The sequence below is a fragment of the Schistocerca serialis genome, chromosome 5 (genome assembly GCF_023864345.2).
Source record: "Schistocerca serialis cubense isolate TAMUIC-IGC-003099 chromosome 5, iqSchSeri2.2, whole genome shotgun sequence".
NCBI lineage: Eukaryota > Metazoa > Arthropoda > Insecta > Orthoptera > Acrididae > Schistocerca > Schistocerca serialis.
The window spans coordinates 225,801,275-225,824,080 of NC_064642.1; positions in this window are offsets into that span (position 1 = coordinate 225,801,275).

Here is a 22,806-nt window from a genome sequence, read left to right on the forward strand (position 1 = left end):
ATCTGTGGCACGCTCGCATGAGACCCACATGTCCAACTTACTGTCCAAACACTACATGTCCGAAAGAATAGGTAAAATCTCTATATAGGTAAGACTTACCGGAGCCCGCATCTCGTGGGCGTGCGGTAGCGTTCTCGCTTCCCACGCCCGGGTTCCCGGGTTCGATTCCCGGCGGGGTCAGGGATTTTCCCTGCCTCGTGATGGCTGGGTGTTGTGTGATGTCCTTAGGTTAGTTGGGTTTAAGTGGTTCTAAGTTCTAGGGGACTGATGACCAAAGATGTTAAGTCCCATAGTGCTCAGAGCCATTTTTAAGACTTACCGGTCAGTGATATTCTTCAGTGCGGTTGCACTCACATTGCTCAAACTCTAACGGTAATCGGTAGACTGACTGCTGCGAGTAGTGAGTATAGTGGACAGAAGCGCTGCAAATGTAATGTGTGGACCGTAACTTGGAAGTGTGGGTCTCACAGGGAGCGCGCCAGAAGTACGTCCCTGCTGTCGCTCAGTTGGATAGAGCGCCTGTCACGTAAGAAGGAGTTCCGGGCTTCGAGTACTGGGCGGTGCACACATTTAAACTGTCTCTGTTTATTTTTATCAACGACTGTAAGCAGCTAATGGTCTGGATTTCATTTTAATATCATTCTTCGATAGCTGCAAGATCATGAGTGGTACCTGAACAGAACAGATACCATCTGCAGGTTGTGTAGTTGATATCCGCTTCATCCAGTCCTAATGAAGTACTGAAATGTAACCGATACACGTGCTGCAATGTGAGCACGAGCTTAAACAATCCGTACCCTGAGGTGTGCAAGGCTTCTGAACTCTACTGCATACACAATTTCCTTCACATTTCACCACTGGGAACGTAATGGACTTACGGGGAGTTGGAACGCCCTATCCCGACAATGTTAAATTTAATGACTTGGCGCCCCAGTATTTCAGGAACCACTGTAGCCATTGACATGAAACTTTTACAGGACGTTAAACTGTACATTCTGAGTCCACTGAACTACCATAATTGCATATCGGCCATTGATTTCGGAAATACAATTTTTTAATTACACGGTAAAAATTTTGTGTACTTTTTTGTACGTTATCCTGAATAATTTTAATTATAAATTATATTATGTTCTTCTTTTAGTTCTGTAGACTCAGGATACGTATGTTATCACTCCCTGGAAACTTAAATAATCTACTCGAATGTTTTCTGAGATTTAGGGGAAAATGCAACAAAAAATGTAAATTTTCAGGAGGCTTCTAAAGTTTCAAAAGACTGTAACTCACTTAATACATGCTTACTTTTTTTATTTTTAGTCATTCAGAAGCACCCTGCACCATACTGCACATCATCATCTCGATCTTTTTCCAAGTTTTTTCTTCTTTTCTTCTTTCTGAACTCCATAGTGGCCAACTGTGCTGCATACTTCGCTTTATCAATGCGAACCTTGTCCATCCGTTCAAATTCTGTGATGCAGTTTGCTCCAGTATTAATTCCCATATGCTGTAGCACTTTCACCGTACTAATGCTGTCGTCATTAAAAACAATAATAGCATCACTCTCCCGCCACTTTAGTGTCTTCATTCCAATTTTTTGTCAAGCGCGTCCATATATGATTATTGAACGACCCATTGGAATTTTGAGTCTGAGCAGGATTTTCTAGGTTTCTGTAAATAGGTTATATGATATCCATGACTGGTGCTGCGATGGAATGTTTATGGCTTTATGAACTGTTTGAGTACTAGGCACTGCGATAACTGCACCATAATTAGGTCCAGGAGGGCAAATGGGGGTGTACTGGTTTCTCATCAGTTGACAATCTGTGGAAGAATGTAGCCCATATTGCCTGCATCATTTTCAACAAATCCTCACTATTATTTCTAATGGCCATCCCATAATACTGCTGTAGTTCATCAATAATTTTTTCTGTTAGCTTGCCTCTTACGGTTTTACCATGAGAAAGTTTCTTGTCTCTAAAACTTTGTTCCAACTTCTCGACATGACCTTTATAACACAGCAATCCACAGCCTTCTATATAACAATTACTGATTTTATTAGATCTTAAGTAATGCACGTAAAAATTTTAACATTTTCTACCGGTGTAGATTATATTTTAAAAATTTTAATAAAGTACTTCCCATGTGAGATTGTTAGTGATATATATATCGTTTTATTTGGAAAACTGCAGATTTTATAATAATATACAAAACCCGAAAATGTGAAAAAAAAAATTTCTGTTCCAACTCACTTCTTGTGGGAACATGGCGACCACTATACTGGGCCCCTAAGACCTTTCCACCTCCGGTGAAACTCGACATCCAGGAGAGCAGACAGGAGAACAGATGGAACACAATCGTGCTGAAAAACAGTTGGAAATTTTCCGTCTTTACGCAGCAGCGACCAGAACTCCTCTTCGTCTAACTACTACAGACAATGGGCTGCTGTTGGTTTGCCCTAAATGATAAACGGCCCAGCAATACGAGAACGCCATATTCGAAGTCAAACCTTCAATTTCGATGCTCGAAAACATTTGATGGGTCCATCCTGTGATGGTTGACATCTGACTAACATCTGTGATTCTGTTTATTTAATGCTATGTTCGCATATAAATTAACTCACCCACAAACAGTACGTCATACAGGAAAGTAGGGTTCGTCTAACGTACGTGTCACCCGATGATCTGCATCGTCGTCGACGAGCTGTGGTAACATTTGCACTTTGTAAGTATTCCATTTATGTGTGGCAGGAACTCTAGTTTCTGATGTACAGTTTCCTGCGAAATGTGGCGAGGGCTATGCTCTGGACCCTTGCTGAACGATGCCACCACAGTGGTTGATGTTGTTTCACTAGTAACTGTGTTCCATCTTCCAACTTTCGGTTTGCCTCGACAGATCGAGTTTAACCGATTTTCGCGAGAAGTCTGAGCACTGCATTGTGAGTAATGGATGTTCTGTCGGTGACTGTGTTTGTTGGAGTCGTCTGAGACAACATGAGTGGTCCTCTTTTCTGATATCAGGACGACCTCATTGAGTTCGGCAAGCGCTGTCGCCTTAATTTTCTTGTCACCTTTTAGGAAAAAACATCAGTCACAACACAGAATGCAAAGTACCATTATTTTTCGGGTGTAGCTGTCTATCAGTTTCATGTCACGTGACTCACTTTCCACATGAAAGTCAAGAGTTGTGTCCAAGATGGCGGCTTCTAAAATGGACCATGGCAGTAACGTAGTGTATATATATACGTAGTCACTACGGGTTTTTAAACGTTTAAAAACCCCGTAGTGACGTAGATGGTGCTGAGACAAGTGATTTACTATGAGATACATGGGTCGTAAATGTCCGGAAATACTCCAAAAATGGATGAGAAATGTTAAACATGTGCCATCACCAGATGACATACCACGTCGCACGTGCAGTGGTTGGGGCTTGGGTGTGAAGGGATGATTGAGCTATGCGAAACTTACTTTCGAGCAAACGATACAAATTTCGAATACATTTTGTAAATCTGATATGTTGTAAACATAGACGTTACAAAATTATTGTCCTTGCTATAATCAAGTAAAAGCTGTTATTTTGTGTCTCTTTCCTTTCGTCCTGTTTTGTGTAGAGATACAGTTTACTAAGTATAACGTAGGTTATTTTCTGACAACTAGGCAGCTCAGAGCCGTATACTCATATTCTTGTGACGCAATACGGTAGGTTTTGTTGTACGGTACTTTACAATAAACCAGCGGAGACCATATGGTCGGAAAATGAAAAAATTGGTGTTACCCAGATGTAAATACACAACAGGCTCATGCAGTGAAAAAGTAATGACTGCGAGACGAAAGAGTCGAACCCCAGAGCTCCACGCACTGAAGTCGTGCGTGCTGCCCCATAGCCACAACACTCGGGATGATTAGGTGCGACGGACCGGTAGTCACAGTCGCTGTTCGTGCGGTTAGGTACGTCACCAGGTGACGTCACATGTTCAACACTGGGGTATTTCCCGACATTTGCGATCCCGTGTGTCTTATAAAATTACTTGTCTCGACGTCACTTTGCAGTTTTTTAAACGTTAATAAGACTTAGTCCGTATATGAGATGGTCTTGAGTAAACATTCAGAAATAAGATGTCTAATAACAAAATTGGACGAAAGTGGGAAAGTATTTGAGGCTATGTTACAAACATGGCCAGCTTTGGAAGCTGCCATCTTGGATGTAAGCTATTCACCTCAGATATTTCCTCGCGGTTCTGTTTTTACACAGAAGAATGTTGAAAAAGTCTTGACTAAACGACGTAAAGTCTTATATCCGTATGTATCAGTTATGGAGATATAAGAATCAACTTCGCATTTTCAGATATATAATTATAGTATCGTAGCTGTAAGACAGACGTATTCAACAGCCTTTCATTCTTCTTAAATCTGTTTATCAGTTTCGGAGAAATTACGGTATCTAAATTATGATTTAACTGTTTCGAACATGAAACCTGTTACTGTTTTGTGCGGAATTTCGTATCGTTGCACGGACCTGTAGCATCAGGCTGATAGTGCACTCCATCTTCACAGAGCTTAGAGAGTCTACTTACAAAAACGGAATACTGGGCAACAGTTCAATTTAGAATTGAAACTAACTACACTTGGCTATGTGTGTTCTCACTGACACAGCAACTAGAAGATGAAAGATAATTCACCAGTTAACCATGGTGGCAGTTGCGCTCTTGTTTCTGCCAGAACATTGAAGGAAAGGTAGCCACCAGTAAATGAATCCATTTATAAAACAGGGAACCGAGTTACAATGTTTGTTAAATAAAGACCTCACGTAATGTGTTCAGCGCCATATTAAACTCTTTGATTCAATAATTACATCAGCAGTAGGGACGAAAAGGAAATCACAATAAATGTGGTCATGAACAATTCCTCAAACCACAATTAAAGTCATAAAGTGTTAGAATAACCCACCGTCTGCTATACACCATTGCAGTCACTGTTGCAAGAACTTTTGTGCAGTTCACTGTTGCAACCATGTGATATTTGAAGTCCTCTTGGGTCTTCAGAGGTCGTGCACAGACTTTATCTTGGAGTTTACGTTGGAGAATGTAGTGTAGTGGTGTCACGTTAGGCGAAACTACAGGCCAGCTGATGCCGCCTTCACGTCCTATGAAGCAAAAACGAAACAGCTGCGCGAGCGCTTTCCAGCACACAACCGAATATTGAGTATCGCACCCACCTCCTGGAATCACATGCATCTCTCATTATCGTATGGTGCTACCTATAGGACCGCCGATAACACTTCAGTAAGAAATTATCGTTATCTTTTACCTGTGTGCTTTTGTTCTGTGAGGTAAGCACCAATCACGCTTTCATCAACAATCCTGCACCAAACGTTCACACTCCACTGTCTCTGAAGTTCAGTCTTCCTCAGCCAGTGTGGGATCTCGGCGGCCAGATAATGCAGATTTCTCGCATTCAACTTTTCATGGTTTGTAAAGGTGGCTTCCTGTATAAACAGAATATAGTCTTGATGTCATGTGAGAACCGAGTGACTGAACTCCATGCGTCTTCTGCAGCGTCTCCCGTTATCTGCTGGTGAATTGGGGAATGACAGGAATGGAATTTGTTTCTGCCTACAGCTTTGGGCCGACGTATCCAGAGGCACTCGTTGTTTTTCTGAAGCTAACATGTTGGTTGTGAGCAACAGCAACCAGAGATTCTGTGCCGTTTGTTCCTCTCGTAGGCTTGTCCACGGTGTAATGGGTGGAACCTTTATGGGTAACAGTGATGATGTCCTTGATCAAGTCTACTGGCATCGAGATTAAACTGTAAATTTCTACGCAGAGTCAGAAAATAGTCACTAGCTACATTGTCTAGAATATCATTTCACCCTACGCTTGTATGTGCAAGACGGCATAGATCCTAATAGGATTGTTACCACCAAATCACCAAATAATACGAGAGGACTTCAATAAATAATGCAACACAATTTTTCTCGGGTGATTTGGATGGAAAAAAAGGTGGAATTTATTTTGGGGCATGGAATATTTCCACTTCATTCGATGTAGTTTCATGAAGTTCCGAAAGGAAGCGCTGCTAAACATAGCATTTACAGTGGAATCTGTAACGGAGGTGTGTTCCAAGCAGAGGGTTGTCACTGCGTTTCTTCTGGTGGAAAACCATGATATTGCAGATATTCAAAGGCGCTTGCTGGATGTCTATGGAGATCTGAACAAAAGCACGTTTAGTAAGGGCCGAGGCGTCTGTCATCACTGCAACAAGGTCGTGCAAACCTATCTGATGTCCCGAGTGCCGACCGTCCGCACATGGCTGTGCCTCCTGCATTGCTGGAACGTGCGGACACTCATTAGAGGTGAAACACCTAGATGCTCACCTAGATGTCTCTGTTGACTCAATCGTTCACCTGTTGGGTACCCAAAGGTGTCTGCCTGCTGTGTTCCTTGGCACCTTACGGAAGATCGAAAATGGCACCGCCTGTGTGGAGTTGCTTGCACGTTACGAGGCTGACCATGACATTTGTTCATCGAACATCGTCACAGGCGATGAAGCATCGGTTCACCACTTCGAACTCGAAACAAAACGGTAATCCATGGAGGGGCGCCACACTACCTTTCCTCCGAAGAAACTGTGCAAAGCCGCATTCTGAGGCAGTAAAGTCATTGCGATGGTCTTCTGGGACTCTGAAGGAATGATTCTGTTCGATGTCCTCCCGCGTGGTGCAAATATCGACTCTGAAGTCGGCGTCTCAGAGAGGTCAGGGCACCTGAGAGGACCTCACAGATCTTCATTGAACGATTCTTCCCCATCCACCCTGCTGCCCAGCTCACGCACCTTCCGACTACCATTTGTTTGGCACCACGAACGATGCACTCCGCAGGAAGCAGTACGTGGATGATAAGGTAGTTATTGATGCAGCAGGATGTTGGCTCCGTCGTAGACGATTAGGGTAGTACCAAAATAAAAATGAAAATAAAATGGCTCTGAGCACTATGGGACTAAACATCTAAGGTCATCAGTCCCCTAGAACTTAAAACTACTTAAACCTAACTAACCTAAGAACATCACACACACCCATGCCCGAGGCAGGATTCGAACCTGCGACCGTAGCGGTCGCGCGGTTCCAGACTGAAGCGCCTAGAATCACTCGGCCACAACGGCCGGCTAGGGTGGTACCACGCGGACCACAGGCCCTCCCAGTAAGGTGGTTTAAGGCCGTCGCATTGAACGGAGATTATGCTGAAAACTAGTATTTTGTTGCCAAAAGTATGGGGAATAATACCTATTGGAATCCTGAATAAAACATTTCTCTTTTCAGAAAAAAAGTACTGCCTTACTTACTGAACGATTCTCGTACATTACAATATGGACCAGTTTTGTCTGGATCTAGAGATCTTGGATCTTATACGTAAGAAACAAGGATTCCAATACTTTCGGCTCCTTTTCATGTAAGTATGAAAGGACCCAGTTTCAACTATATATCGATGTTACCGGCCACCTATTTTCAACGTTGTTTCAACATCACCATTTTAAAGACATACATAGGTCATTATAAAGTGGAGACTTATTTCAGGATTTGTTATTGAGCAATATACAAAAAAGACTAATATTTTGTACTTTATCATTATTAATTTAAGCATATACGAGGGTCAGTCAAAAAGTAATGCCTCCTATTTTTTTTTCTACGTTTAATTGTCAGGAAATTTAAATGCAATTACATAGGTTGAAAACCACAACATTGAGGATCATTTTGTCATTTTTCAATGTAATCTCCGCCCATCTCTACAGTTTTGGTCCATCTTTGAACAAGGGCATGTATCCCAGCACGGTAAAAATCACAGCTCTGCTTCCTAAGCCATTGACGCACGGATGTTTTTACGGCCTCCTCATCTTCAAAATGAATCCCACGATGAGCTTCTTTTAGTGGCCCGAACAGATGGAAGTCTGATGGTGCCAGGTCAGGGCTGTATGGGGGATGAGGCAAAACTTCCCATCCAATTTTGACAATCTCGTCAGAGGTGTGACGACTGGTGTGTGGTCTTGCATTGTCATGCAAAAGAAGAACATCTGCCATTGATTTTGTTGGCCGAACTCGCTGAAGACGTGCTTTAAGTTTGTTGAGGGTTGTGACGTATTGAACAGAATTTATTGTGCATCCCTGCACCAAAAAATCAACCAGAATCACACCCTCTGTATCCCAGAAAACTGTTGCCATAACTTTCCCTGCCGATCGCACAGTTTTGAATTTTTTCTTCCTCGGCGAGCTTGTGTGACGCCACTCCATTGACTGCCTCTTTGATTCGGGTTCAAAAAAATGCACCCATGTTTCGTCCCCGGTCACAATTTCTTTCAGAAACTCATCTCCCTCCAAACGGAAGCGCTGCAAGTGTTGGGAGGCTATTGTTTTCCTTGCCTCTTTATTCTGATCGGTTAACATTCTCGGAACCCACCGTGCACAAACTTTTGAGTACCCCAATTGTTTAATAATCGTGATCACACTGCCTTTACTAAGAGAAATAATGCGACACACTTCATCTGCAGTCACCCGACGGTCACCACGAATGATGTCATCAACTTGCTGAATGTTGTGTGGAGTCACTGCACTCACCGGCCTGCCGCTCCGCTTTTCGTCAGTCAACGGTGTTTGCCCTTCAGCTTCCTTACAACGACGAACCCATCGTCTAACAGTGCTGACATCCACTGTCACAACACCATACACCTTCTTCAGTCTTTCATGAATGCGTATGGGCGTTTCACCTTCTGTATTCAAGAATTCAATCACACAACGCTGTCTCAAACGAACATCGATGTCGGCCATCTTACAAACTTCTGCTGTGCTGCCACCTGTTGACACAGAAAGTTACTACTGCAGTGGATTGCAGAAGAAGGTTTGAGGAATGGCGCCAAATTCAAATTTTTCACTTAACTTAATTTCTTTAAGTAGAAAAAAAATGGGAGGCATTACTTTTTGATCGACCCTCGTACATTCACATACGTAGACATCTCTTCCATAATTTTTATCTCACGTAGTTTCAATAATGCACAAATAACTTTTTGATTTATAATTTAAATCTTCATCCAGATCACCTAATAATTCCTCCAGCCAGGAAGTTCATAAAAAAATGAGGTATGTTGTCAAATTCCAATACTTATCTGTATTCTTTTATAAACTATTTCTTTCAAATATTTAGTAATTAGCTATGTACTTCTTGCAATTCTTCTAGCCGAGAGCATTCGTAGATTTGAATTTTGCCGTTTATGTCCTGCATTTCACTATAGTTCAAGCAATTCAAATCGTATTGGGTGGATAACGGCAATTCTCCTACGCCACAATATTGTGGAATTTGCTTACAGACCTTTGCATGCACCACTTTATTAAACCAGAGAATGTTAAACGTGGCTATTCGAATAGTTTTAATGTCGGCAAATGGCTTTTCTGTTTGTAGGTGCACAATGTCTTTGCCAACCTTTTCAAGCAGATCCAGACGAGAATCACATGATCATGGCATCACTTCCAGTTATGCCCCCTAAGTTTAGAATATTGCTGGTTGTTACCACTCAGATGTCGTCCGTAGTTCAGTATTTCATGATCTGTGGCATCACATCACATGATCTGTATACTGGACTGTACTAAAATTGTCCTAACTACAATCTTCTTTTGACTAACTATCACACGCTCTACTGGTTGGTTTATATTGTTTGATAAGTTTTAATCAGGTTTCAAAATCGCTGACATAATCGAACATTCTGGTGTAACTGATTTGCTATTTTTGTTGCAGTCTTCAGTCTGAAGGCTAGTTTGATGTAGCTCTCCACGTTGCTCTACGCTGTGCATGCCTCTTCATCTCCTCTTCATCACTGAATTGTTACAGATATACTGTTAGAGGAGCAGTTTCTTAAAATTTGTTATTTCATGTCTATATGTAGTGGTGCAGTTATTATGTTTTTGTTGTGGTTTGTTACAATTTCGTGTAACATCATGATGTGTGCAGTAATTTGTTACAGTTTTGCTATAACGTGATAAAGTATGTAGCGATTTGTTACATTTTGACCGTAACATAACGATATACAGGTGGTCAGAAAATGTCTGAAACGCTTTTCGTGATGTTGTAGGGCAGATTGTACTGAGACATAAATGTTAAGAAAACAATGCGATACGTTGCGCCGTTTCCGAGTTATTTAGCATTGACGTTAACCAATAAGGTCGTTGCGCGCGCGAATTCAAGTTTCTGCTAACCAAACAAAGCACTCGTTAGATAACACCGCCCCTGGCAGGCCGCTTGAATGTGAGCACGCGACGCCCCGATTGGCTGCATTCATTGCTTAATAACTCGGAAACGGTGCAACGTATCGCATTTTTTCTTAACATTTATGTCACGGTGCAACCTGCTCTGCAACACCCCTACGAGCGTTTCAGACATTTCCCGACCATCCTGTATAGAGGCTAAGCGTTACGCAGTTACCATTATGTTACAGCATCGTAGTATAGCAGAGTCTGTACTATTTTTTCTAACTTTGATATTGCTTTTAACCCAACTAAGACCTGTTTCCGACAAAAACGTTCAGAGAAACGTGACCTGGATTCAACTTAACTTCTTCATCACCATCTGCCACCATTTGTTCATGTATTTTTGTGATCAAGAAATGGGCATTGTAACTGCTCAAATTGTGAAACAGAACTGGAACTGAAACTGTAAAGTAAGACCGCTTTTGAGTATGAACTCTGCTGGATGCACTGCAGTCATAAGCAGATCTTACGAAATCAATAGGTGTGCACGCTTTCGGAGAAGTTAGGGATTCCATGCTTCACGAACTTGACGACAAAAACCTGACACTGCTCTTTTTGTCTGCAAACACGGGAAGTTCGAGAATGTTCGTCAATGCAAGCGACTTATCATTTGGTGCCCTTACCACACACCTTCCTTTTCTCCATCTTACCCTTTCACTTGTATCAGTTATGATTGCTAACAGAGATATGCACTGCACTGTATACAAATCTTGGACGTTGGCACCGCTGGCACCCGTCTCAGCCTGCTCCCCCAGGCAGCCACTATCAATTGTGTCCCGTATAGTTGTGGCACTTCTAACATCCCTTTCAGGTTGGCGCCCCAAGTGGCGGCTTGTGTCACTTCGGCCGTAGAACGGTTCAGCCTATGGGCGGACATTGCGCAGCTACAACGAGAATGATATAATCCTTGAAGTACGAAGCACTCTTACTGGATATTTCATTTTAAAGGTTGGTAAGATATCCTTCTGTGGTTGGGAAATATAGTTGTGTGTGTGTGTGTTTGGTAATGCATTTGAGACGTGGAAATGCTGTAAGCTATATCGGTATTGTATATATCTCTACGTTTTTGAACATAGCGAAAAAATTCAGCTCGTGTGCATACTTTTGAACAGGATGATAGTTTACGCAGTTTAAGTAGAGCTCAAATATTTTTTGAGACGAGAATGATGTAATTTTGTTAATTTCACATAATTTTATAAAAATTCAGGTCCTCTCAATATTCCTGAAAATGACGCAAAATTTAGGTTGTGTGTGTGTGTGTGTGTGTGTGTGTGTGTGTGTGTGTGTGTGCGCGCGTTTACGTATTTTAGACGTATAAATACTGTAAGATACACCAGTATTGACCATATCTTCACGTTTTCGGCATAGGACAAAAAATGAATATCGTTGAGATACTTCTGAACATGGCACAAAATTTACGTTGTTCAGGTACTTTTGAACTTGAAACAGTTTGTGCAGTTAGGTGTATTATGACAGATAAGACAAGTCGTTATGACAGTTTTGAACAGGTCGCCATAATGGCCGCTACCACAAGTGAGCTAGTTTCGTCTTGTGTCATTATTTTTTAATGTCCTTCCAGCACATTTCGTATCTTTAAAGGGAAGAAAGCACCAAATATTGTACATAGATGAATACCTAACGTTAATACTAAAGATCAGAAATACAATTTCGCTGCTACTAACTGTAAACTATTTTATTGGAACTGGCAGTCCATAGCTCAAAGAAACTATCCCCAGATATTCACAGCCAGTCACAATCAGTGATGGCACTAACAAATTTCCCCACTCTCCTATCATCTTTTCTGCATTCTTTTTAAAACAACAAAATTTTGTTTACAGTTCCAGCTAAAATTATTGATATTTTAATAGAGTATTATTTCGTGTTTGATGTTACAGATAAAAACAAAACAATAAAGGTGACAAACGAAAACTGTAATGTACACGACCTGTTTTAAAATATCAGCTAGCAGATATTTAAATCTGAATAAATAAAATAGAATAACTAAATAAATAATTTTTTAATTTTCTCCCAGTGTTACCATATTTTTTTAAAATTTGCTTTTTTAGATGTCTCACTAGGGCCATCTTGCATTTTTTAATTTCCCACCAGCGACACCTTCGATTTTTCAGTGGCTCTAATCCTGATTAGCAGCTGTTCCTTAACCTCTGTACCAAAAGCCCCGAACCCATTGTACACGCAACATTACAAGCTCAGATAATATCTTTTAAAAATGCGTCTCATTTACAGTACAGACACGGAAACTAATGCTCTCAACGTAGGACGCGTGACGAAAAATTTAGGATTTAGCACTGCTATTAGAAATACTGAATAAGGCACGCAGACTTTCAATGGCGACAAATCTTCTCGCTAAAGAAACGTGTAATATCGGAAATCCAGGAATGAAGCATCTGGTAGTGTTACAAATGTGACTTTCTTGTGGACTATGAAACATGAAGTAGAAAGTTATAAGGGTAAAAAACCATTGGAGGCAGACGAAAACTAGAATATACACGACAGATTACGTATGTACATTGGGTGTAGCTGTTATGAGAGATGGAATGAGTAGCGCAAGACAGCAGAGGATGGAATACAGCAGAAGATTACTCAAATGTCTGGAGACTTCAAGAAAAAATAATGGTCGTCGTTTCGCAGTGTAATGTTACTTTCCCTTTTGTATCTCAGAGTTTGGGGGTGTGATGTTACTTTTCCCTTTTGTGTCTGAAAGTAATTTCAGTAGTAGAAAAATACTCAGCTTTAAATTTCAGATAATGTAGCTATACTTTGGAGGATTGGCGTCTTGAATTAAAACTAATCAGATTCGTGCAAATTATATTGTGACGTAATTTATTTACAACTATTATGCTCAACCAGCAGCTACCACAAACTACGTGGAGCTTTTACTGAACTAACTCCTCTTGGGAGGATCTGTACAGAATCTTCCTGTGTATGATGTTAATCAAGCATTTCCCATTGTTACAACTGCCACAGAGATTATAACGCAGCGGGGAATAACGCAATTCATTTTCGCAGTGAATACACAACTGAGTTACTGTCCGCACAGTATTAACGTGTTGAATAAAGAAAATTTAATCAGAGTCCAGAACACGCTACAGGAGGAGGAGCGACGAGTCACAGTAGGCTGTCCTGCCACGTTTAGATAACATTCTGAATAAACCTTGGATGATACGTTGCTGTATGAGCTGTTTCACATACACAGTGTCTCGATCAGGTCAAAAACTTTAGTTCTTCACTAAAGATTCGATAAAGTGGATACTAAAATTACAAACCACTAACTTAATCACACAATGTGGAACACACTCTTACAACAGAGATGGCATCAATCTGAAACAAGATCTTAAGAAGTTAGCGAAGTTATCTGCAAGCCGATTACTGAAGATCAAATAAAGGTCATTTTGTGTACAATTGCCTTATGTTGTCATCTTTGTTAAGTATATGTACTGGTGAGAGGGGAATGGACCGTCAGCGAGACCTGATGGAATATTTCGAATCGATTAATGGATAAGATATACTACAATGTCTAAATTTTCAGAAGGCTGTTATTCGTAATGTGTGAATTTTGCCGTCTTTTGCTGCTGTATGAAGTGTTTGGACCAGCAGCCATCCGCTATGTTATAAGAACTATCAGAGAAAATGTCACAAGAGTGTACTTGTTTACAAATCGGTTTTTTATGATTCTCCTATTTATAATTTCATTTAATACTCACTTTTTGTGGCTTCTGCATAATTTTCATGTTTTCTCCTATACATAGGCTAGCAACAATATAGAAACAATCAAACGAGAAAATATTCTAAGTGCTGCAGTGTTAAAATTCGAAACCTGTGTATTGCAGAAAACATGAAAATAACGCGCGAGCCCAGAAAGTAACTTTTCAAAAGCAGCTATACGCCTGATACCAGTTTGATAAGTCGTTAAATCAGTTTTTAAACAAAACCAAAATTGTTTCAGTGACCATTGTTGGTGTTTTTTTTTTTAAATGTAGTGACACGCCTTTGGCCCAAATAAGTATTTATAGCGTCGCAAGAGTCGGCATAGCTCCTATACATTGCGATGGCGGAAGAGTGACCCTCAAAAACAAAAAGCCAAAGTACACTTTACGTTGAGTTTCAGTGAAACCTGTACTAGCAGCCATCGACAAACTCAGAACTGAAGCAACTAATATCGGTACAAATCGGAAATAAACCGTTGTAAAGAAGAGTATCGGACCCGTACCACAGAGGTGCAGTCACGGTAGCTTAGAGCATTCGGTCAGAGGGCTAGTGGCTGCCCTCTGTAATAGTTATTGTTGTTTTGGTCTTCAGTCCTGAGACTGGTTTGGTGCAGCTCTCCATGCTACTCTATCCTGTGCAAGCATCATCATCTCCCAGTACCTACTGCAGCCTACATTCTTCTGAATCTGCTTAGTGTATTCATCTCTTGGTCTCCCTCTACGATTTTTACCTTCCACGCTGCCCTCCAGTACTAAATTTGTGATCCCTCGATGTCTCACAACATGTCCTACCAACATATCCCTTCTTCTAGTCGAGTTGTGCCTCAAGCTCCCCTTCTCCCCAATTCTATTCAATACCTCCTCATTAGTTATGTAATCTACCCATCTAATCTTCAGCATTCTTCTGTAGCACCACATTTCGAAAGCTTCTATTCTCTTCTTGTCTAAACTATTTATCGTCCACGTTTCACTTCCATACATGGCTACACTCCATACAAATACTCTCAGAAACGACTTCCTGACATTTAATTCTACTCTCGATGTTAACAAATTTTTCTTCTTCAAAAACGCTTTCCTTGCGATTGCCAATCTACATTTTATATCCTCTCTACTTCGACCGTCATCAGTTATTTTGCTCCCCATACAGCAAAACTCCTTTACTACTCTAAGTGTCTCATCTCCTAATCTAATTCCCTCAGCATCACCCGACTTAATTCGGCTACATTCCATTATCCTCGTGTTGCTTTTGTTGATACCCTCCTTTCAAAACACTGTACATTCCGTTCAGCTGCTCTTTCAAGTCCTTTGCTGCCTCTGACAGAATTACAATGTCATCGGCGAACCTCAAAGTTTTTATTTCTTCTCCATGGACTTTAATACCTACTCCCAACTTTTCTTTTGTTTCCTTTATTGCTTGCTCAATATACAGATTGAATAACATCGGGGATAGGCTGCAACCCTGTCTCACTCCCTTCCCAACCACTGCTTCCCTTTCATACCCCTCGACTCTTATAACTCCCATCTAGTTTCTGTACAAATTGTAAATAGTCTTTCGCTCCCTGTATTTTACCCCTGCCACCTTCAGAATTTGAAAGAGAGTATTCCAATCAACATTGTCAAAAGCTTTCACTAAGTCTACAAATGCTAGAAACGTAGGTTTGCCTTTCCTTAATCTTTCTTCTAAGATAAGTCGTAGGGTCAGTATTGCCTCACGTGTTCCAACATTTCTACGGAATCGAAACTGATCTTCTCCGAGGTCGGCTTGTATCAGTTTTTCCATTCGTCTGTAAAGAATTCGCGTTACTATTTTGCAGCTGTGACTTATTAAACTGATAGTTTGGTAATTTTCACATCTGTCAACACCTGCTTTCTTTGGGATTGGAATTATTATATTCTCCTTGAAGTCTGAGGGTATTTCGCCTGTCTCATACATCTTGCTCAGCGGATGGTAGATTTTTGTCAGGACAGGCTCTCCCAAGGCTGTCAGTAGTTCTAATGGAATGTTGTGTACGCCGGGGGCCTTGTTCCGACTCAGGTCTTTCAGTGCTCTGTGAAACTCTTCACGCGATATCATATCTCCTATTTCATCTTCATCTACATCCTCTTCCATTTGCATAATATTGTCCTCAAGTACATCGCCCTTGTATAGACCCTCTATATACTCCTTCCACCTTTCTGCTTTCCCTTCTTTGCTTACAACTGGGCTTCCATCAAAGCTCTTGATATTCATGCAAGTGGTTCTCCTTTCTCCAAAGGTCTCTTTCATTTTCCTATAGGCAGTATCTACCTTAGCCCTACATCCTTACATTTGTCCTCTAGCCATCCCTGCTTAGCCATTTTGCACTTCCTGTCGATATCATTTTTGAGACGTTTGTATTACCTTTTGCCTGCTTCATTTACTGCATTTTAATATTTTCTCCTTTCATCAATTAAATTCAATATTTATTCTGTTACACAAGGGTTTCTATTAGCCCTCGTCTTTTTACCTATTTGATCCTCTGCAGCCTTCACTACTTCATCCCTCAGAGCTACTCATTGTTCTTCTACTGCATTTCTTTCCCACATTCCTGTCAATTGTTCCCTTATGCTCTCCCTGAAACTCTGTACCACCTATGATTCTTTCAGTTTATCCAGGTCCCATCTCCTTAAATTCCCACGGTTTTGCAGTTTCTTCAGTTTAAATCTACAGTTCATAACCAATAGATTGTGGTCAGAGTCCACATCTGCCCCTGGAAATGTCTTACAATTTAAAACCTGGCTCCTACATCTCCGTCTTACCATTATATAATCTGTCTGACACCTTTTAGTATCTCCAGGATTCTTCCATGTATACAGCCTTCTTTCATGGTTCTTGAACCGATGATTAAATTATGCTCTGCGCAAAATTCTACCAGGCTGCTTCCTCTTTCATTTCTTAGCCCCAATCCATATTCACCGACTATGTTTCCTTCTCTCCCTTTTCATATTCTCGAATTCCAGTCACCCATGACTATCACATTTTCGTCTCCCTTCACTACCTGAATAATTTCTTTTATTTCATCATACATGTCATCAATTTCTTCGTCATCTGCAGAGCTAGTTGGCATATAAACTTGTACTACTGTAGTAGGCGTGGGCTTCGTGTCTATCTTGGCCACAATAATGCGGTCGCTATGCTGTTTGTAGTAGCTTACCCCTACTCCTATTTTTTTTATTCATTATCAAACCTACTCCTGCATACCCCTATTTGATTTTGTATTTATAACCTTGTATTCACCTGACCAAATGTCTTGTTCCTCCTGCCACCGAACTTCACTAATTCCCACTATATCTAATTTTAACCTATCCGTTTCCCTTTTTAAATTTTCAAACCTACTTGCCCAATTAAGGGATCTAACATTCCAACCTCCGATCCGTAAAACGCCAGTTTTCTTTCTCCTGCTAACGACGTCCTCCTGAGTAGTCCCCGCCCGGAGATCCGAATGAGGGACTATTTTACCTCCGGAATATTTTACCCAAGAGGACGCCATCATCATTTAATCATACAGTAAAGCTGCATGCCCTCGAAAAAAATTACGGCTGTAGTTTCCCCTTGCTTTCAGCCGTTCGCAGTACCAGAACAGCAAGGCCATTTTGGTTAGTGTTACAAGACCACATCAGTCAAGCATCCTTGACTGTTGCCCCTGCAACTACTGAAAAGGCTGCTGCCCCTCTTCAGGAACCACACGCTTGTCTGGCCTCTCAACAGATACCCCTCCGTTGTGGTTGCACCTACGGTATGGCTATCTGTTTCACTGAGGCACGCAAGCCTCCCCATCTACGGTAAGGTCCATGGTTCATGGCAGGGGGGGTGGGCTCTGTAATAATAATAATAATAATAAAACTGAATGAGGTATTCAACGATAGACCTGAACAGTTGTCATGTGACGTTCACCCAGAACAAAAGCCAAGAACAATGACGATAGAAAAGGGGCAGTGGCGTCTTTCACTAGTGATCAAAACATCCTTGGTCACGGGTTAGAATCTCGCTAATAATAAAGTTTTGCATACAATTCATCAGTAATGGAGGCCGAAGTCTCCTGGCATTAGAAGATTTCCTCGTGCTAAAAATGGCCTTGTTAAAGAAGGCGGATAAAGCGGACTGAGGTTCAGGGCACTTTCTAGCCACTGGGGTGGAAACCTGTTGCTAAAAGGAGGAAGAATCAACCAAGGTCAACGACATGAGGAAGCAGAAGGCAATGGAAACCACTGCATTAAAGACACGTACTTTGTATACACAGGTCATGTGGCCTGTAATTAAAAAGGGTCATAATACTCTCTCCATTAGCAAATAATACCGGACTAGGCTGTCATTCACGTATCCGGGAGGGACTGGCAAGGCAGAGGTGACCATGAGGCAAACATTGAATAATGAACGGCAGGGTTACGTTCTGCGAGTCGGGCCGTGTAATCTGAGAAGGTAGGGAAAATAGAAACCTAGAAAACGGAAATTCTAATGCACGGTCCAGATGTACTGGTGGTCAGTGAGATGAATTGGAGAGAAGACAAGGGTTTCTGGTCAGAAGAGTATAGGGTAATATCGACAGCAGCAGGAAATGATATAACGGGAGTAGGAATCGTTATGGTACTGTGAACGGTTCAGTATTAGGTTTGTTCGCATCAGAATCGACAGCAAACCAACACCGCTAACAATACTCAGAGGTAAAAAAAAAAATTATGAGATATCTCCTAGCATCTTATCGGGCCTCCTTTTGATGGGAGTAGTGCAGCAATTCCATGTGACAAAGACTCAACAAGTCGGTGGAAGTCCGCTTCAGAAATTTTGAGCCATACTGCCTCTGAAAGTGTTGCCGGTGCAGGATTTTGTACACGAACTGACCTCTAAATTATGCCCCATGAATGTCCCATGGGATTAATGTTGGGCGGCCTGGATTTCCAAATCATTGACTCTAATTTTTACACAATGTTCCTCAAATGGGCAAATAACTGTGGCCTGGTGACGTGGGTCACTGCCATCAATAAAAATTCTATCGTTGTTTGGGAACATGAAGGCCCTAAGTTGCTGCAAAAGGTCTCCAAGCAGCAGAACATAACTATTTCCCATCAATGATTGGTTCAGCTGGACCAGAGGATCCAGTCCATTCCATGTAAACACAGCCCACACCATTATGGAGATACAATCAACTTGCACAGTGCCTTGTTGATGACTTGGCCCATGACTTCGTGGGGTCTGCCGTCAGCTCTTACCAACTGAAATCGGGAATCTTTAGCGGTTTTCCAGTCGTATACGACTGAACCGATATGGTCAGCGGAGGCACTACATGCTACGTGGTGCTGCTAGCCAAGGCACTCGCGTCGGTCATCTGCTGCCATTTCCCGTTAACGTCAAATTTCGTCGCGCTGCTATAACGGATACGTTCATAGTGAACCCCCCATTTATTTCTGTGGTTATTTCATGCAGTTAGCACAGACAGCTTGTAACGTGACATCCTGCTCTAACACTACCTTTTTATAGAAATAACAGATACCATTTATACTATCGATTCTTGTATAGGTGAATATTATCTTAGTTGTTTAACTAAAAGAATTTCGTGCGATTTTGTATACGATGTATTATATATGTGACTAAAATGTAAACAAAGAAATTAATTTGTTACAATCAGTATGTACAGTTAAAATTATTCTTCTTTTAGAAATATTCGAAATTACGAAATTTCTGGTACACTTATAATTCGTATTATTAATTACACAATCTGACGCTAATTATTAAATTTATTTCTGTATTCATTTGTAAAATAATGACACATTTTAGCGAAGATTCTTCTTTCGTCAAGAAGGTTTGTAAAGCTTTTCGCTTTGTAAACTCTTTGGAATATTGTGAGTACCGCAGAATACTAGTAGTATTGGGCATGCCTGTGATGGAGACAGACTTATTTATCTGAGCGTCACTAACAATGTAATTTTGAATATTAAGTGGAAATTGTAAAAACGGTGTGATATTTAATAATGTGACAAAGAATAAAATTCGAGAAATATGCAGGCAAATCTTCATGAGTTATTTAATCATCTGGAAACGACAACGTTAAGTCAAAATTTCATCCGCAAAAATGTACCCCTAGACGCAAGACTTGGAGCCAACAACAAAAGAAAATGAAGATAAGTAAAAAGTTTTCAATTGGATATCTTACGCTTCTCGAAGCTTTTGAAAACAATGAAGATACAAAGAAAAATTTAATAGTGACGTGTGTGAGGGTAAGATTACAAGTTCTGCGCAAACACTGTTGCTCTCGGTCGTTAACTACTTTTTCCGTGGTGATAGGTGACGCCAGGAATTCGGTATTCCCAGCACACTTTTGACAGTGTGAATTTCGGCATATTAAATTCCCTAACGATTTCCGAAAAAGAAGGTCCCAAACGTCTAAATCCAAGCACCATTCAAAGTCTGTTAATTCCAGTCGTTTGGCCCTAATCACGTCGGAATCCATGCACAAAGAGGTGGGATACTGAAGTACTAAGGAACGAAGAGATACACTTGAATTTCTCTGAGGCAATAGATACTACGATAATGATAGTAGAGTAAACAGTTCAGCTGATTGGGTATGGACGTCTCTAAAATGGACAGTAACAGAAGTTGGAAAGAAAACGTAGGTACAGGGAAGGTAATTACGAAGAAACCATGGATGACGGAAGAAATGCGTTAGTTGATCGACGAAAGGAGGAAGTACAAAAATGAGCAGAGTAATTAAGGAATACTGAGGTATAAGACCCTTAGGAATGGAACAGAGAGGAAGTGCAGGAAATCTAAGGCGAAATGGGTGCATGAAAAATGTGAAACGATTGCAACGGGAATTCCACTGTTAAATGCAAAGGAGAGAGCGGATATGAGTAAAGAGTCCATTGAAGGGCACTACGAGGGAGACGACTTGTCTGATTACATGATGGAAGAAGGAACAGAAGACGACTGAGTAGAATTAGTGGATCCAGAATTAGAATCAGAATTTAAAAGCTCTTTGGAAAACTTAAGATCAAATTACGGACAACAGGTAGTTAACATCCAATCGCAACTTCCAAGACCATTAGCTAAAGTGGCAACGAAACGCCTGTTCACGCTGGTTTGTGGAACGATTGAGACTGATAATGTACCATCAGACATTCGGAAAAACATCATCCGCACAGGAGCCGATATGTGCGGCAGTTACCGTACAGTCAGCACAACAGCTCATACATCCAAGTTGCTGACAGGAGTAATATACAGGACAATGGGTAATAAAACCGAGGATGTGTCAGATGACGACAGTCTGGATTTGAGGAAGGTAAAGGCGCCAGACAGGCAGTCCCAACCTTGCGATTGATAATGGAAGCAAGACTGAAGAAAAATGAAGACACGGCCATTAGATCTGTCGACCTGGTAAAAGCGTTCAACAATGTGCAAGACGTTCGAAATTCTGTACAAAGGGGTAAGCTATAACGAAAGACGTTTAATATACAATGTGTACATGAACCAAGGGCGAACAGTAGGAGTGGAAGAAGAAGAACAAATTGCTTGAATTGAAAAGGATGTAAGTGAGGGATGTAGTCCTTCACCCCTACTATTCAGTCAGTACATGGAAAGTGCAATGACGGAAATAAAACGAAGGTTCAAGTGTGGGATTAAAATTAGTGGTGAAAGAATGATGAAATGCGCTGATAACATTGCTATCCTGAGTGAAAGTGATGAAGCATTACATGATGAGCTGAATGAAATGGATAGTCTGATGAGTAAAGAATATGGACTGAGAGTAAATCGAAGAAAGATGAAATTAATTACAATCAGTAGAGACGAAAAAAGTGTAAAACTTAACATCAGAATTGGGGATTACGAAGTAGGTGAAATTAGGGAATTTTGGTACCTAGGGAGCAAGGTAACCCATGAGAGACGGAGCATGGAAGACATTAAAAACAGACTTGCACTGCCAAAAGGTCATTCCTGTCACTTCTGGCGAAGAGATATCTTCTGGTATCAATGACAGCTCCGAATTTGAGGAAAAGTTATTGAGCACGTATGTTTGGTGGACAGCATTGTATGGTCGTGGAGTATGGACTGTTGGGAACTCGAACCTGAAGAGAATCGAAGTATATGAGATGTGGTGCTACAGAAGAATGTTGCAAACCAGTGGACAGATAAAGAATGGGAAGGTCCTGCACAGAAGCGGGAAGCGAAAAAGGAGAGACGGGAAGATAGGATATCTGTTAAGACTTCAGGGACTAATTTCCGTGGTACTAGAGGGATATTTTGCGCGCCCCAACTGTAATGGAAGACAGATAGTGGAATATATCCAACAAATACATGATGATGTGGGTTAAAATTGCTACTGTGAGATAAAATGGTTGGCACAGAAGAGGAATTTTCTTGGTGCGAAATATCAACCCAGTGAGAAGAGTGATGACTTTGCTTTCGGCAAACGAAATAGGGTTTTCAGAACAATATTTTCGAAGTACCCATAAGCGAAAGCTCATCATCAGTCAGATACCCTTTGGTCCATGACACATGAGCTACTAATGTAAAATCCATTCTGAAATGAAGGCTTGCTCAGCAAGAAACATAGGGATAAATTTTTGGCGTTACCGGAAGATACAGTAAAACAACGAAAAAATATCGAATACAAGGCGAAATTTTGCTGTAATGAGACTAAATGGATGTGAACGAGATAATTATTTACGTATTTATTCTAGTCAGAATCAAGATACATTACTGTTTGAGACTGTTTGGCATCGGCCAAATTACGCGCCGCGGAGATTTCCTCGGTGCTCCACGCCAACCGACGAACTCATCGCACACCGC